Consider the following 17,858-nt stretch of genomic DNA (forward strand, 5'->3'; position numbering starts at 1 on the left):
TTTTCAATTTCTTCCACATTCTTTCAAGCGAAAGCATTTAAATTTGATAAACATAACTGTAACACGCCCATGCCGGATTCACATGTTGTCATATTGTGCATTGCGCCATAGTACAAGTCATGTTCCTACAGTCAAAACTAGCCACGTGATGCCTGGAATTATCTAAAAAGACTGTTTTTATTAACATTACTTTAAAAATATTAGTATTTGTAAACTTAGTTTTCTAAAACTCCGCCCCTGTGCACACATTATATATCGCTATTAATTTTGACTAGAGTCGAGATAAAATTGGTCATTGAATTGTGACGAGCTCATTTTATATATGTTTAATAATGTGGTCCGAGAAATCGTTACCGACAGATCATCTTGTTCCTTTTGTTGTTAATTAAGGGCATACCATTTCTGTATATATCGCATCGTCGTTAATCTTTGCAGATTTTATTTATGTATGATTTCAAACGGCCTATTTAGTATCAAACATACTTTTCCTTCCATAAATAGTGCGCCATTACGCAGTTATGGTGCGTCAAAGACGCAGAAAACTTGCTTCAGAAAAGACAAACATTATATAAATACGCATCATATTTATTATCGTAGGTGTGAACGAATGCATTAAAGTAACCCCCGTTGTATGAGATACAATTTGTAGAAAAGTGTACATTTTCAATATGTACTAAAATGTACAAAACAATAATTTAGTATTTTTTAACCAGATAAAGATAAAGTAAAGAGCCATTCAATGTTGAAACTTTATTACATTATTTTTTCCCTTTATAAGCAACACTTTTCTTATTTCTGTTTTTTTTTCATACGCATGGAAACTGTGCAGCATTTGAAAAATTATTTATGTACCAAAACAATTTTCAATAAAATTGTTAATTTATTGCAATTGATAACTAGCGCTTGCGACCTATAGCGCTTAGGAAATGGCGGTCTTTTAGGTGCCTGTTCTTGTCGAGTGCCTGAAATATCACGTCCAAATTGTCCAAAGCGGGACCAAGTGCTGAAATTAAAACATTACACAAATCATTTTAACGATATACACATTTGAATAGGAATCGATGTTGCGAACAAGTATTTAAAGTCGGTCGTTATGCATCATACGAATTCATTCAAGATACATATAAACTACATGTTAATGCAAGACAATGTCTTGGAAATTTATAAAGCAGAAGTCTTATAATTCGTTTATCAAATAACATACTATGTTATTATACTCACCTTTCCGTATTCTAGAGTACGCATCTGCCAAAGAAAAAAGTTATATTACAGTTTAATAAACGCGTGTCTTTGTAATGAAACATTTATGTAAAGATGGGTTTAACTTATGTTTGGTGATTCATAAACGACAAAACTACTCCTAGCGCTGACATACCAATGTTATTAGATAGGTCGGGTAGCTGCGGTTCCCAGAACAGATCGTCGTCTCCAGGCGACATTCTGCTGGATACACCTCCCACGTGTAGCTCTAGCTGGATAACCACCAGAACGCACAGGATCAAGGCCGAAAATGTCATTATTCTGAGGCTAGAAAACATGTCTCTGATGATTTGCCTGCGATACTAATATACAATATGCGCCTTGTGTTAACTACAATGTAATATACAAGACATACTATATTTTAATGAAAGATTGTTTTATTTAAGTGTTTGCATCTAACAAATCTGTTTAAACCATACAAACCAATTCTATATTGTATCATTATATCATTTGCTTTCTCTGCATAACGAGTACACTCAAGACCGTACAAACATAAAGTTGCGGATAGAAGGTTATTGCACTAGATAATGTGATAAGAAATTGGCATCAATTATAACATATGTAATAAAAACTGAACACTTTAATAATGACGCAAAATCGTGTCCCAAAACGAGTCTTTATGACACATAGCAACATTTACTGTATGTTGCATTAGAATTAAAATCAACAATTCATTTTTAATTTAAGCTTATAAAATCCCATCTAAGACAAAATACCGCTTCAAAGTTCTTGTTTTATTTCGACAATGCACAATTTTATGAACTACTACTTTAGTACAGGTGAGTTTACTGTTATATACAGACTTCATCAGCAACTGCTTACGTCCACACTAAGATAAGCCAAATCCAGCGTTATATCGGAAGTATTTTGTCTTTTCTAATAGATAATAGAAACACTGTTGAAATAAGTGAATAAGAAATAATCTCAGTCGCTGTTACTTACACATATTGTAAATATAGAGTCAAACAAATGATGTCAGAAGTTTGTATTACATTCGAAGTGAAACAACATGATTCAACGTCTTCGTTAGAAACAGAAACAGATATGTAAACTGGTAAAATACATTTAGTAAATATGTCTTTAATTTCGCGTTATCAAACATAACATTTAATATAAATGTAATCACGATTTGTTTATGAACATATTTATCAGTTTTAAACGGTTCGCATTCCGTCTGTTTATGCTTAAGTAAATTCATCAGCCATGCAGATCGTTGCGAAGCTCTAGACGTTGTTTTATCGTTTACGTCCTATGCTTCTAAGCATGCTCTGCATATCTCCAACTTGCAACTGACTGACGGACATCGGTAGGCGAGGCTTATCAAGGGAGCCGAATACAAGATCCATTGTGTCCATGCCCATAAAATCTGAAATAAGAAATAGTTCAGGCATATTCAAATACAATATAAAACCGAAATGGATCACTGGACTAAGTAATTGCTCAGAAACTGAATAACGACATATACATTTAAAACCATGATACATTTTAATTTGGTATGTTGGCGTTAAACCTCATAATGTCATATTGAAATAACGCTATATTTTAACGCCAACAGTAAATGAGAAGATGTCACACATAGCTTACATAGCTCTATACATTGTCAGATAATTATAAAACCCAAGAAAAGAATATATCGGATGTCACAGAAAAATCAAATTGCATACACATTTGAATAATTGATCGAGTAAAGCGAAATCTAATATACTGTTATTTAATATTATAATTTGGAATATTGCGAAAACTGCAGTGCTAATTGACCACATTTCTCCACGCCACCCATATTGTGGACATTAAAGGACCCCGAAACACATCACTACGGGCTAGTCCCGAGCTAACAAGCATACTTTAGACCGCAAATGGATTCATTTATTATAACGTCTTCATTTGCAACCAAAACCTGACATTTACTATACATACTTTTCCGTTTTTGTCGGCTTGGATTGATACTGTGTTTGTCTGAAAGGCAAACGTATATGTTATCATAGGTTGCGATGTCACCTGGTATTTGGTAAACATGTTGTTGTTTTTTTGCACGTAATGTTCAGCGCAACATAATTTATCTCATGTCAATTGTTTTATTTGATGGCACTCAAACGAATATTGGTTATATAACTATATTGTGTCAATTTCGACAACACGTCTTACAGAGTAATTTACAAACAAAACGGGCAAGATTGCCCTAGGTCGCTAACAAGAGTTTTGTTCAAAGCGTTGTTCAATGGAGATTTTTTTTTTTAAAGAGTTAATTTGTAAATATTTTTTTATCAACACCTAGGTCAGATATAGCCTCTGCGGTGTGGTTAAGTCTATATTTATAGATTATATGAAAACCCGACAACAATCAATTGTATGCCTTTAACATATGGCCTAAATCCGACATTAGTTTTTTTTTATATCTATCTTCATAGTTGGTAAAGTTACGTGTTGTTTTTTCTCATGCGATCCTAGAAAATAATACGCATTCGAGTATATTTTTATTGTTGGGATTATTTTTTAATAAGCAAAGTTTTTTTTATTATTATTGGGAAGCTTTATTACAAAGCTACCCAGTGCGCCGTTATTTGGTATCAAACATAAATTGAACTATATAGTCTTTGTCGGCTATTTTCTAAGGGTGAGGTATGATGATAAGGTTTACAACGGGAAATGAAATACGAATAATTGTTGTGATTACCCACATCGAATACGTACACGATATATACTTATTAGATAAATATCTATTGATTTAATAGCTCAACTATTGATTAATATAAAGATCTAGTTTTTTCGCAAGCAGACATATGGCAAATAGATTTTATGGTCTACAATCGCAAAAAGGAAAGTCCTAATAACTGTTTCAAATAACCGTTAAGAACTAGTTTTGCAAATATCTCAAGTTATTGAAATACATTTGCATAAATCTTCAGTGCATTAAAGACACGTAGAATAATAAATCCTTGAATACGTTTGAAATCGGTGACACAATTTTACGTTGCGAGAAGCATAGCCGTGTAGTATTAATCGAATTTTTTAACAAGAATACAGGCTTATTAAATTAAATAATTCCGAAGTATTTCACATTTCCATAAGCAGCATAAAAATCTGTCTTTTATGCACTAATATGCAGAAAAAACATGATTTAACAGTTATTTGAAAAAAGCACCAGTTACAGTTGTGTTGACATCTATTAACGTTTAATTGTCTGTGTGCTCTATTTTTTTTTCTGGAAATAATTTATCTTTATGATTACACATACGCACGGTAGTATAGAAGTGACATTCACTCCTCTTTTTTTGAATTGCACTCCTCTTTTTTCTATCTCGTAGCCTCGACTTAGTAACTCGAGGCCACGAGATAGAAACAAGAGGAATGTAAAAGTATATAAAAGAGAAGTGCAATTAAAAAAGAGCGGTACAGTAAATAAAGGAAGGGTACATTAAACAAAAGAGGTGAGAAGTTTAGCTATCTCGAGATCCCGACTTGGCTTACTCGTGGCCACGAGTAAGTCAGCCAATCAAATTGTTCCATATGGTCGTTCATGGTGATCTTTATACAAAGGGAAGTAATCATCACAGTAAAAGCCCGCTTTGGCCAACTATATATATATATATGCGTACAGAATATTTGCACATGTTACGCAAAATTTGATTGGCTTACTAACTCGTTTCCTCGAGGTAGCTAAAATTCTCTCCTCTTTGTTTAATGCATCCCTCCTTTATTTCCTGCACCGCTCTTTTGTAAATGCACTTTTTTATTTAGTTTTATACACCTCTTTTTTCTATCTCGTGACCTCGACTTAGTAACTCGCTATGTCGTGGCCACGAGATAGAAAAAAGAGGAGTGTAAGTTAAAAAAGAAGAGTGAATGTCACCTCTATGCCACCGTACATACGAGATTTTTGCAGAATTTATCTAAGCAAATTATCCGTGCGAGATCTCGGGAACAAGTTATTGTAAAATTATTTGACAGCTGATAAGATCATTCCTTTCCCTTAGTACATGTTTAAATTTAAAGTCATTCTTTTTTGGTGCGATTGTGTGCTGTGTTTCAGAGGGAGGGAGAGATTTTGAACATACTATACATTTAAACTGGTCGTCATGAACATCGCATGGAAATCCATAGCAAATTATAAAATTGAGATTATCAATATAATGTACTATAGAACCGTATATTTGAAGACACGTGTATATATTTATATATTAACCGGTCACAATTCAATTTTATCCGATAGTAAAATGGTAAATTCGCACAGCCACTAAGTTAATTATTGTCGTGTGATAGACGCATTTTTTTCATTTTCTACATTAATCTTTACATTCAGTAGACGATGTGTGTGTATAATCATGTTTACAAACATTACGCTACATTTTCAACATAAAGTCAACGGTTCGTACTTGTTTTTAGAATTTGAGTCGTTTAAATTAAATGTTTACAGAAGTCGCACGGCGGACAAAACGATCAGAGAAGCTCATCCTATTTTATCCAGGTCAGCTTAAACAATAAAAATATTTTACTTTTCAATCTTCATGAACTCGCGTGCTAAACAGTTTCTTACCAAATATTTGAAACGGACTTCCAATCACATTCGTTCCACTATAGGGTTGAGTCAGTCGCGTCTTAATATATAGCTCTAATCTTGGCAGGACGACCTTGTCCCAGAGTGTTCGCAATCCGGTATTATGTATTGGTTGTTCTGTTTCGGTTGCGATCGTAGTAGACCAGATGGCTGCGGCGCACACAAGCAGGCACACACGAACGTCTACTCGCAGTCTAATCCCTGGAGCCTCGCCCACACTTAAAACCGCCATACCTGCAGTCGCTGTTCTGCAACATTATAGTAAGAACATATATATATATATATATATATATATATATATATATATATATATATATATACTAATTACGTTTAAATGCAACATTTTAAAACGTTTAATGTTTAAGTTTATGTCATAATATAGACTCGATACCAATCACATTTACCCCTGTATGGTGTAGTATATATTTTTTATAATCATATATAAGGTTATATACATGCACGATCGTACGTGTATATAAACGATTTCGGAAAAACGATATTATAACCACTTGTATATTTTGTCGATATTAAAAATATATATGTAGAATAAAAAAGAACACCTTCGTGAATGTTTGTGCTAAGCATATTATTTGACTTAGTAGAAAGCAGAAGGGTTTGTATCACATTATGTTATTCTATTTGAAATGTCTGACAGACCTCATTAATATGCATGCCCTCAACAGACAAGATTATTAATTTCGTCTTTGTCATCGAACGACACACAGAGTGTCATCGTTGATGTTGAAACAAGAACGTCAACAGGAGATTATACATCCGTCATTTTGACATAAATAAAACATAGTTGCTTTTTTTAATTAATGTATAATATGCACTTGCTTTTATTGTGTACAATATGTTTCTGGACTTAAATATTGATTAATAAAAATGAGTACAAGCTGTATGTTGAAATTGATAAGACAACAGTCTGTTTTAATCAGACTGCTTCGGAAACATGTTGTTTGTTGTAACTGTGTGACGATTGGTGCTAAGGTTGTACTCCTTGATTTATTCTTTAATAGCTTACGGCGCTACCATTAAAGCAAAGGTAAATATTCACAAAGCAAGAAGAGATAAATCGAACATTATCAAGAAGTTATGATTGCACTTGTAAAATCACTGCTTTATTCAAGTACATCTTAATCTTTAATTCAACAATTATATAGTGTTCACAATTTAATAATTAACTTAATCCAAACGATTGTTAAAAATAAAAATGGTCATTCCAACGGTATCTATATAAATATCTTTTAAAAAAATATGAAATTAAAATGCACAACCTTTTTACATAAAAAAAGACCGATAAAAGCGTAACATTCACATAATGTACAAGCTTGAAAGTTTAGTACAAATGTTTCTGTAATATAAAAGTTGGTTAACAATCCAATTTAATCTGTATGATACACACAAGCAAACATTTATTCCACATTTGGATTATTGATTATTTCAATAAAGTCGTTTACTAGTAATACTGCAAAATGAAATATCTCACTAGATAAAATTCTGAAATATGGTTCACGGATTTATTCGGGGGGAAGATAAATACCTTTGGCATATTGTGCTAAAATCTCGTTGTAAACAATTCTAATTGATAAACAGCACATAATCATAGTCCCGACTATACGAAAGCAACATGTAGTTTTCAATACACGTGTTATTTTATGTATGATATTATGTTGAGGGAATTGTTCACATATTAAAAATTAAATAATGATATATGTTTAATTGATAAATGCAAACATCGGTACTAATGACCTAGAGTGTAATTAAATAATAGAAACAAAGAGAAAATGTTCCCCAACCTTTGCACCAACCATTAACCTAGCAATGTTATAGCAACCGCATTAAGCACTCGGCCATCCGACCTCTTGTAATACTAGTAGCATTTTATTCATAATGTAATCAATCCGCGTATTGTCACAAAATATAACGAAAGCAATAGAAGCACTTCAAAATATTTAATGGTTGCGCGTTTGTGACAATTTATAATTTTATCAAATTCTAAATACGATTGCTGTCACGGCGTACGAGTCATATCGTACAGTGTTCTTTATTTTTCTGTATTTGTCAAAAAGTTGAAAAATTGTCAAAATGACTGAATAGTTTTCTATAAAATAAAGTTTTTCCTTTCTTTTTTTTTCATGTGATTTTTATTTATGCTTTTCTTATTCGGGCTTAAAAACTCCAAACTGTTTTATTCCCAGTTTTTTTTTAAAACTATAAACGCTTTCAATTTCTACTGTCAGTTTGTTTACAAATACATGTTGGTATTTGATACTAGTATATTGCATAATCCAAAAATCCATAATCAATTGCAACAGTATTACTGAAGATGGATATAAAAGTCTACAAAATAAACTCCATATTTCCATTCTCACATATTCACTCGCTCATTTGAGATATATGAAAACTGATACCCGGGCAATACCAAGTCTATTTTCACTAATATTTTATCATTTTAATGCACCATAAGTTGACAAACAAAATGTTACCACCTGTACTTTCTTTTTCCAACTTAAAAGTCCAAGAACCCATGTTTTTTTTATAAACATATCAAAGACTGAATTTTAAAATATATCGATTTCAGAAAATGTGATGAATATGCGCGCCCATATATAAATATTTGAATGCACATGCTAGACAGACTTCCAAAACATTACCCACGATTTTTAATATGAAATAATTAATGTTCGTGCGATTGAATCATACATTTTAATAATCCCATATTCATGAATATTCTTCTTGATAAAATTGAGCGGTATAAGCTATTTTGTTTAATGGATATCAGATAAACAATGAATAACTGCTCTTTACCTGTGGACTTTTACATCGGCACATCAAACGCCGTTACTTTCAATAAACATGAACTCGTGAATAACTTGACCTTATTCGTCAATACTTTATTGCGCCAAACAGAGTCTTAAAAAATCGGATATAATTCATAACTTGTTGACACGCACTGGTCCGCTTCGATTTGTCGGAAGCGAGAATGATGAAATATATTAATGAGGATATGGCGTGGTTTCATTTCCGTCAAAAAACAATCTCAGAAAATCAGTATTTCGTCTGTGAAATGGAAAAAGTGTTGAGGATTGGTTGTATTTTCCTGAAAGTACCAAGAAAACTATGTAACGATAATTACTCATTTTTGGTTTTATTGTAAAGTATAACTCAACTAAATGCTATGAAATCTACTTTCTAATCGGCGAACATATTTTTGCCAAAAATCTGCCATGCATCACGACACGCGGCTGTTTTCAATATAAAAAGCAGCAAACTGAGCATAAGGTTATCTACCATAACAATAGGCGGGGACTAATAATTAACATAGTTGTGCAAGATCGGAGAACATTAAGCGCTTTAACGCCCTTATTGTTACATTAAATAATTTCCAGATTATTTGGCACCAGAAAATCACGTTTTAGGCACATTAAGAAAAGGCTATTTTTTTAGAACTGCTTAGAATTTTTTGTTCTGGCTTTAATCTATAATAGTTATTATTCATTAATGTCTCTCAATGGTGTTAAAATTGTGTCCATTTATTTTTCTAAAAATATGCAAGAATGAAAAATTATTGCGCTAAATGTGGCTAAAGTGTCAGGAGTGTAAGGAAAAAGTGTGACATTGTAAAATTTAATTAAACTTCACAGCAGCAGTACAGACATATTTGAAAACATACCATATTAAAATGACCTGCATATAAAAATGATGTTATTTGACTAATATTTAATTGTCTTCTTCTACATTTTATTATGACTTTTACATAGCTTGTGGTCACATGAAGACACACACATTCTGGAGAAAAAAGTTACAAAATTCAATAAAATTCAACTTTACATTGATGTAACATTTTATATACTGCATGTTTCATAATTTTTATGTGGGAGTTATGAAGTAGCAAGTATATTGAATTAAACCAGTGCAAGCGTCATCATACAAACTTCTTTTTATTAAAAGGATGACCGCATTTACTAGTATACCCTCAAAGTGTCTGGAGTGTCAGATATGGAATCAAACAATGATAAATTTTAAATACAGAATAAAAGTTAACCTTTTTGCACATTTTTTTATTAAACCAACAAAAGTTAGCCATATGAGGTTATTAAAAGGGGCCTTTTTACAGATTTTGGAATGTTTTGAAGTTTGTCATTAAATGCTTTCTATTGATAAATGTAAACATTTGCTCTTAAAAGCTCCATAAAAAAAATAATAATAAAATTAAAAAAAAGAAGAAATAAGTAACCATCAACAGGGCTCGAACCACTGACCCTTGGAGTCCTGGCGTAAAAAGTATCCTACATTGACCCCTCGACCATCCTTCTGCATACAATGCATGGTGTATTTTATACTATATATAAGTAATACTCGTAGTTTCACAAAAAAAAAAAAACGACATCAAAAGAAGTCTCCAAATTATTCAATCGTTTCGCGTTGCAACGATTTATAATTTTTCAGGTTTTTAAATCGTCAATAGATGCCTATAATGGCTATATAAGAGCATGATAAATATTCATTATTAATGTTTAATCACAAATATAATAACTAAATAAAAAATTTGCGATTCTGAAACAACTTTTTTTTTAATTTTGTCAATTTACCGAAACGTGAAAAGAATCCTTTAAGCTCACAAAATATATTTATCATTGAGATATATCTCATTTTTTAAATGTCAGGATTGTACGATTTTGTCCAAGTTTGAATTTTGGACAATAAGTTGGTTATGTATGATATAAATGTGTGTAAGTTGATTTATTTGGTCACAATATGATCTTAATTTCTCGGTTAATTCACTTGAAAAGTAAATCCTAAACTATTTAATGCGCAGGACTTCTGAGAACTATAACATTTATTTCTACTCAGGTAGGAAAGTCAGTAGTTTTGTGGGGGGTTTTTTGCAATGAAAGTGGTGAAATAAAGTAATATAATAACCATTCTTTGAGTTCCACATTGCATTTATAATGTTAAAATAATTTCTGTAAGATTGTACCTGAATATCAGAATAATCTAGCATTTCTAGCATTTAAATGTTAAATTTAGCAATTTTAGACCAAGATTAATAGAGATAAACATTCTGACAAAGTTTTATATGAATCACTTAAAAATACTGTTTACAATGTTTCTTTTCCTTAATATTGGCATTGATACCTAGCATTCGACCGAGGTCTATAACAACGATATTGTAAAGATAAAGAACTGTCTTACCAACATTTAAGAAATTCAAATGAAAAATGATACCTCTAGAATGATAGTCATCAGTATTTTTCAAGGATTTGACCTATTGATGAAGATTTCACTTTGCATTCATGACCCACTTTCAAATTTGGCATAGATTATTAAGTTGAACATGCAGTAAAATGTTAATTCAAGATATGACATGAACCTTTATTAACAAGTGTTTCTACTGTCTATAATATTTTAAATCACTGTGACTGATTTTAATGTCAACACTCGGCATAGATATTATGCATATAATTCTGACCTAGTGTTATGAAGATCACTACTATTCACTAGAAACTGTGACCTCAGCACATTGTTTAAGTGTGTCTATGATTTGACCTTGTTACATAGTTTAACCCACACAATCATGCAGAAGCTCTCCACTATAAAAAATACCATTTTGATCACGATCAGGTTCATATTGATAATTGTGAGCTCTGCGAAATTTTCCAATGTATTTTCCAAGTGTCCTAGTTTTTAACTAAAGCTCACAAAGTCTCCCATGATTTTATTGAAAACTGAATAAGCAACAAAAAACACACCAGATTTAATGCAATAATTTTGGGCAAAAATTGCAGCCTCAAGAGAGTAAACAAACTAATCGTTAACACATGATCATCGATGTAGGGAATCCAAATTAGCTCACTTAGTATAGAACTTTTCATGCTACTTTAAGGTGAGCTAGTAAGAAAAAGCAGGCATCACAGAGGGGAGAAAACATATAGTAAACATTTTGAAATCTATTAAGATGTCACCATTGGCATTATATAAGATTTCAGATTACTACTAATATATTACATTTTATCAAAATATGGCTGGCATGCCATGGTAGTCAATATTTGGTGCAGGTATGAAATATTCATCACAAGCTGGCAAGTGTTTGGGTTGCGAAATTACTCTAAAAACTTAAACACGGGCCGAATTCAAAACTGCAACATTTTTTCAAACAATGCAAAAAATGTATGTTTGTTCCAAGTAAATTTGCGTTTTGATGTTAAATCAATCCCGTGTTTTTATCTAAATTTGTCAGAAAAGTTAGTATTTTTTAAACATGTCAGGAGTGTAAGATTGCTAAGCTTTTGTTTAAGCATAAAAGTAAAATTCAAATGCATGATTATTCTGCTAACATCTTGCAGCAGTCATGTTTCACAAAGTGAGCAATGGATAAACTTTTAAATTAAAATACTTAATTACATCAAATTAAATCAAAGTGAAATAAAATAATTTGTGATTTGTAATTTGTTTCTTACTTAAATTGTGATTATGACAAAGTTTTAAAATATTTGATGTCTTGCAGCATTTCAGGTCACTCCAATGTACCTGAAACTGCAAAATGTGTGCTTATGTTGAACATGTCAGGAGTGTAAGATTTTAATTAAAGTATATGGTCTCAAAAGAACATACATTTTAAAACATTGTCATATTCCAGTTACTCCAATGTTGTGTATAGTTGTGACCATAGGGCTGAAGTTTTATTAAAAAGTTGTTTATACATTTTCTATGCTGGTTAAATAACAGGATCATATATTTTTAGTATCATAATTTAAATAAGATTGCTGATTTCTATGAAAAAATGCATTTTTTTTTCAAAATTTAAAGCAAAAAAAAATGTTTTTCTTGTAAAGGTTAATACTACTACATGTAAAATAAATAATAATATTGGCTAAGTAAGACACATTATGGTGCCTGATATACCTTCATTATATATGTATTTTATTGTATTCTTTAATAAATTCTGTTTCATAAAAGCTGAATAAAAAATAATGGACGAACATTTTGCCACCAAAACTTAGATTTCTGCACTTCAATATCTTACAAACTCACCGAAACCAATAGATATAGGATGATGAAAGCTTTATTTTCAACCCCCATGGTGCCATTTAAGCCATTTTTTTAAATGTGCCCTTTTGTATTTCATGGTGTTTTTTGTAAATATAATATTCATAGCAACATATTTGTCAAAAAGTGGAAAAACATATTTAAATATTTGACGGTTGCGAATGAATAACTTAATCAGCATGGATATTCTGAAATTACGTTTAGACATATAAAGAGGGGCTAATCACGTGATAGTCACGATGGCGACGTCCGTGCGGAGGCAGTTATTTTTCGCCGTGTATACCCTCTATTACTTTTTCGGCGTAAGCTGTATTAAGCCAGCTTTTCACCCTGACTTGACATTTGTAAGTGTCCAATAATATTCAAATAAAACTTCCCGCGGCTAGGTACGAATGAATACACTTCATTTATTCCATTGGCTGATTTGAGTATAACACCAGAACATTGGAAACATATCCGCGTCTTTGTAACACTGTTTTACTGCATGAAACAATGTTATCTCTAATGAAAAGGCTCAATAGATAGAACAGTTTTACAATCAATTTTCGACATAAATACAGTTTGTGCGTTCACCTTTTATTTTCAGAGAATTACCAGCGCAAAAGCGTTTATACTAAAGACTATATTCTCATATTTAGTACTTACTTGCATTGCATTTCAACCCGCGAGGTTTCGGGTCAATTCGGGTCAATTCGCGGCCAGTGTGTGAAAGTCAGAGTTTATAAACAGTTCATCACCGGAGTTCGCAGGGGTTGCGATCTTTTCATTTAAGGAAAAAATTGGAATCTATGCTATTTTTGTCTGATGGAGTAAATAGTTCGTTAGGTGCTTTGTCGATATATCAATATTTTAGGCACAGCTGTTGCCTTGGTCGTGTACATTTGGCGTAAACAAGCCGTCGTTTCAGCAGCAGAATTGTTACCTAACTTTAATGCATTGCATTCCAATCCGCAAGGTATCAAGGTCAGTTTGCGGTCAGTTGCAGAAATCTTTATATAAACGCCGTCTCGTAAACTTTGTGCACTTGACGTCTGTTTTGATCAGAAAGATACTAAATAAAGATATTCGGCGATATTATTGTGGTATGTCAATCATCGATTTTTAAGATGTTTTCAACATTTGCATGATAAGGACCAATTTTGATAAAATTAATTAGAAATATTTATCCATTTAGACCAGTTTATTAAGCATGAGCATAATAATTCACTATACTATAATTATGCAATTAAATAAGATTCGAGTATTGCCGGCTGACCTATATGCACTCGTTTATTTTCATGCTTCTTGTGTTTTTCTATTCTGTAAATATAGATATCTGAGTAATAATATCACATAAAGCAAAATAAGCCACGAAATCTGGCGCAACACCCCGTAATTGATTTGCTTGTGATGTAGCTAAGAACTGCGCAGAAAAAAAGGCATCCGCTACTTTTTATCTCATAGAGATAACTTTTGATCGTTCATAAACATCGACCACAATCAAAGCCGTATATCTTTTTTAAAGATATTTCTTGTTATTAATGCGCTAACATTCCAGCCATATCAGCAAGAAAGTGATTAGCGTTTATTTCGTATAAATATTCGCTCTTTATCTCGACTTTACTCGCTACGAAATTTCTTAGCGGGATATAAAAATACTGCTCCCACAAACAATTCGTGGCGAGTAAATTCGAGATATAAATCAAATCAAATATTAATACGAATTAAACGCTAACAAATCGTAATCTTGACTATAACGTGAATACATTCTCTGTTATATATACTTAATGCGGCGACGTTTCCCAAATTCTAAACAACGTCTATAAAACAATGTTCTCAGTAAGTGTATTGGAAAACAATAGCGTAAGATGAGGAGAGCCATGATATTCTTCATAAATTGTACAGGTAACTACGGATTCTTGTTAGTCCTCATGCTTATGTAAACTCAATAAACTTGAATAAGTTTCGCGTTTTAAAACCATACCACGATAATTAATGACAAGCACATTAAGGCGCATTAGGATTTATAAGGTAGCGTTCTGGGTCTGTGTCATGTATTAGATTTTGCTTTATTAGGCTTCACAACCTGATCTATTACACACGATCGTATAGAAACCTGCTATTTTCTTTATCATTATTAACACGTCCAGTAATGTTTTAATTGAAACGATGACATTCTCGCATTGGGTATGCTGATAAGAGTTATTTTTTATAATTAGTTTCGTTATATATAGTAGTTAAACCGACAAATTGACAACATGACACATTTTTTTCAGATAAAAAAAAAAAATTTACACACAGGAGGGAATTAAAACTACACAATCAGAACATATCTTTTCACGTTTGGGTAATCGACATTGAACATCGAGAAACAAGGCTTTAAAAACCGGAGAAACTTACAAGGCTTTAAAAACCGAACTGAATGCTTATTTTTGGAAACAGAAATTGTTATAAACATTAAATATTGTAAGAACACGTTGATCGCTTATATAAACTAAATATAGCACCGCAAGTTTAACTCATTTGCATGCAAAAGATGAGGGTTCAAATCCCGGTGGCGCAAACTATTCTAATTTCTTTCGTTTTCTTTCTTAAATTATTGTCTTTCTATTTTACCTGAGCTATTTAGCCACCTTGATTGTTTAAAGTGATCGGTTTATGGCATGTTATGATAAACTTAACCAAAACAAGTCAACACTGTGAACAAGTCTATTTCAAGTTTACAATCAATTGTCAAACAAGTATGTATATTTTCACTTCAGCTTTTGAAATTTGCTTGTTTAGTTTTACAATGTATAAAACATATATAAACTAATTTATTATGAAAAAAATCTATTCATTTTTGTGATCTAGCTGACTTAAGATAGGATGTCCGTGGTTCTAATTTGTTCATGGTATGCAATTAAAATCGAACATAATGATGTTAATGTCTTAAACGCGTGTTTCTTATAGTTTCAATTATCATATTTCCTAGTTTATTACGAAAGTAAAAATAAATATTTTGGAACACTTACAAATAGCGCTAAAAAGTATATTAATACACAATTGATGATGCAGTCTTAGTTTAATAAAAATACTATGTATTGTATATTTTTCCCCACACGTCAGGCTATCTAAAGTGTTCGCGATGTCTTCGCGGAAAAACAAACTTCATGGTAACTCTATCATGATATAAAGTAGAAACTGTTTAAAGTTTTTTTAAATAAATTAAATAAATACACTTATGTTAAGATTTTCCGGCAACTCAATAGGTATAAAAATCTAGAACAGAAAATTATGTGTTTGATGTGTTTAGTTTGGTGTGGATCAATGTGTTTGATGTCTTTAGTTTGGTGTGGATCAATGCGTGTTTGATGTCTTTAGTTTGGTGTGGATCAATGCGTGTTTGATGTCTTTAGTTTGGTGTGGATCAATGTTTTTTTATAATGATTACAATAAGAGCTGCGTGAGATAGGAATATTTATAACGATACATATGTATTATTATTATTTTGTAATTAATTGTAGTAATATATATTTTATATTTATCCTTTATAGCATGTATTTAATTCTTTTTATAAGAGTGCATGTGAACACAGTCGTAGGAAACCTGTACTCCTGTTCAATAAAATAATGTGACTAACCTTGTACTTCGCTGAAGTTCTCCTTGTAAGAAGTTACTGACGAATATTTCCACGTAACTGGCTAGTTGTAAGAGGCTATTTGAACTGCTCCCTCTTCTCCGCTAGCGAACCGATATTTTATATGAATACTGTAGTGCGGTGTTCGCGGTGCTATATCGTTATTAGTGTGCCATTGTGACTGAATCCAGAACACAGTATTGAACAAGCCCATGTATGATGATCGTAGCAAAGGGCAAAACAAAATGCGTACACATATTTGCCAAATATTGCACATCTTTAAATACTTTATTAGAAATATATTTTGTTTCATTAAAAAAAAAACACATTTCGTACAGCAGTAAAGTGTATGTTAGCTAGAAACTGAAGATGAATTATGCAGCACAAAATGGTTTGTTGAGTATTTTTATGAAATCAACGTCGTTGCCAATGCCGATAATAATCAACGTCAATTAAAAAACAATTTATGAATTATGCAGCACAAAATGGTTTGTTGAGTATTTTTATGAAATCAACGTCGTTGCCAATGCCGATAATAATCAACGTCGATTAAAAAAACAATTGCTTTTTATACGAATTTCAATCAATATGCATTCATATTAATCTCAACAAAAAATTAAAGAAAATCTTAAATTCCAATACATTTATTAAAAGGAATCGCTGCAATGTCTACACAATCAACACCGGTTGAGTGGAGTTTTGTTGAGGTAAAGTACGCGTTACATAGGTTTGGTGAAATGAGAGAACCAGCGTCATACAAACGGATTTTTAAAGTGCTTTTGACCGGCGTCATACAGGAAGACAGTCGAAGTGCTCTTGACTGGCGTCATACAGACAGACAGTCGAAGTGCCCTAGACCGGCGTCATACAGACAGAAAGTTGAAGTGCCCTAGACCGGCGTCATATAGACAGAAATTCGAAGTGCTCTAGACCGGGGTCATACAGACAGACAGACAGACAGTCAAAGTGCTTTATGCAGGCGTCATAAAGACAGACAGTCAAAGTGCTTTAGACCGGCGTCATACAGACAGACAGTCAAAGTGCTTTAGGCAGGCATAAAGACAGACAGTCAAAGTGCTCTAGACTCGCGTCATACAGGCAGACAGTCGAAGTGTTCTAGACCGGCGTCATACAGTCAGACAGTCAAAGTAATTTAGAAAGGCGTCATACAAAAGTTCTCAAGATTTTCAAAAAAGTTAAAACAATTGTAGTTAATGATTTACTTGATTGTTTCTTCACTTTTCACGGCAACATGCGCGTGTAACCAATCAACAGTGCTTTGTTGAAAACTTTATGTTAGAAAATATTATTTTAATACAAACACTACTTACTTGTTGCAAACTTCAGGTTGAATGGAAACAGGCGACAGGACAGAGCACTAATCTGAATGCA

General features: G+C 32.2%; 1 long non-coding RNA gene across 1 annotated transcript; it reads right to left on the reverse strand.

The window, feature by feature from the left end:
• Positions 1 to 1,979: 1,979 nt before the first annotated feature.
• On the reverse strand, positions 1,980 to 16,833 carry LOC127844174 (uncharacterized). Its single transcript, XR_008032595.1, has 4 exons — positions 16,470 to 16,833; positions 5,795 to 6,063; positions 3,178 to 3,216; positions 1,980 to 2,626 (listed from the first exon to the last, which is right to left on the reverse strand). It is a non-coding gene; the product is annotated as an uncharacterized LOC127844174 (long non-coding RNA).
• Positions 16,834 to 17,858: the final 1,025 nt, after the last annotated feature.

Source organism: Dreissena polymorpha, chromosome 1 (assembly GCF_020536995.1).
Source record: "Dreissena polymorpha isolate Duluth1 chromosome 1, UMN_Dpol_1.0, whole genome shotgun sequence".
In the NCBI taxonomy this organism is placed as follows: domain Eukaryota; kingdom Metazoa; phylum Mollusca; class Bivalvia; order Myida; family Dreissenidae; genus Dreissena; species Dreissena polymorpha.